We start from the raw sequence: 554 nt of genomic DNA, 5'->3' as shown, positions 1-554 counted from the left end.
TTGATCCATGAGGTCAAAATCATCGTAATTTATTTCTCTTTCCAACCGCAGGAAAACGTGAAGTCACAAAATCTTATACAGCACTTTATTCCAAGGCCATCGTGCTGTTTTTGGAGGCCTGGAAAGTGAAATAACAAAATCCTGAACTGGGCCACTCTCCGCACGTTATCCCCACTCAGAGAATCCAGTGCTGAAGACAGCGTACGGAGCTGCGCGGGCTCTAAGCCGGAACCGGCGCGAAGCTCTCGCGAGAGAGCCGACAGCCGCGAGCCCCGTGAGCACTAGTTCCCGTGTCCTATCTCGGCGCGCCTACCGGCCTTCTCCTCCCTGCCAGCTTCATTCGCTACCGCGGGGCGGGCCGGAACTTTTGTCCGTAGGAACGGGTTTACACCGTTGAGTGTTGCCGACCGGCGTCAAGGAGACTAGGGTGCCATCCTCTTCCTCTCGCCGTCGCCGCGGCGGAGCGGAGCCGAGCTGATCTGATAGAGGAGCGAGGTTACCGGACGGGCTGGGTCTATGGTCGCTCCGCGGGCCGCTCCGCCGGCTGGTGCTTT

The sequence above is a fragment of the Cynocephalus volans genome, chromosome 5, assembly GCF_027409185.1.
Source record: "Cynocephalus volans isolate mCynVol1 chromosome 5, mCynVol1.pri, whole genome shotgun sequence".
NCBI lineage: Eukaryota > Metazoa > Chordata > Mammalia > Dermoptera > Cynocephalidae > Cynocephalus > Cynocephalus volans.
The sequence above is the reverse complement of the archived record's forward strand: the minus strand, read 5'-3'. Positions refer to the sequence as shown.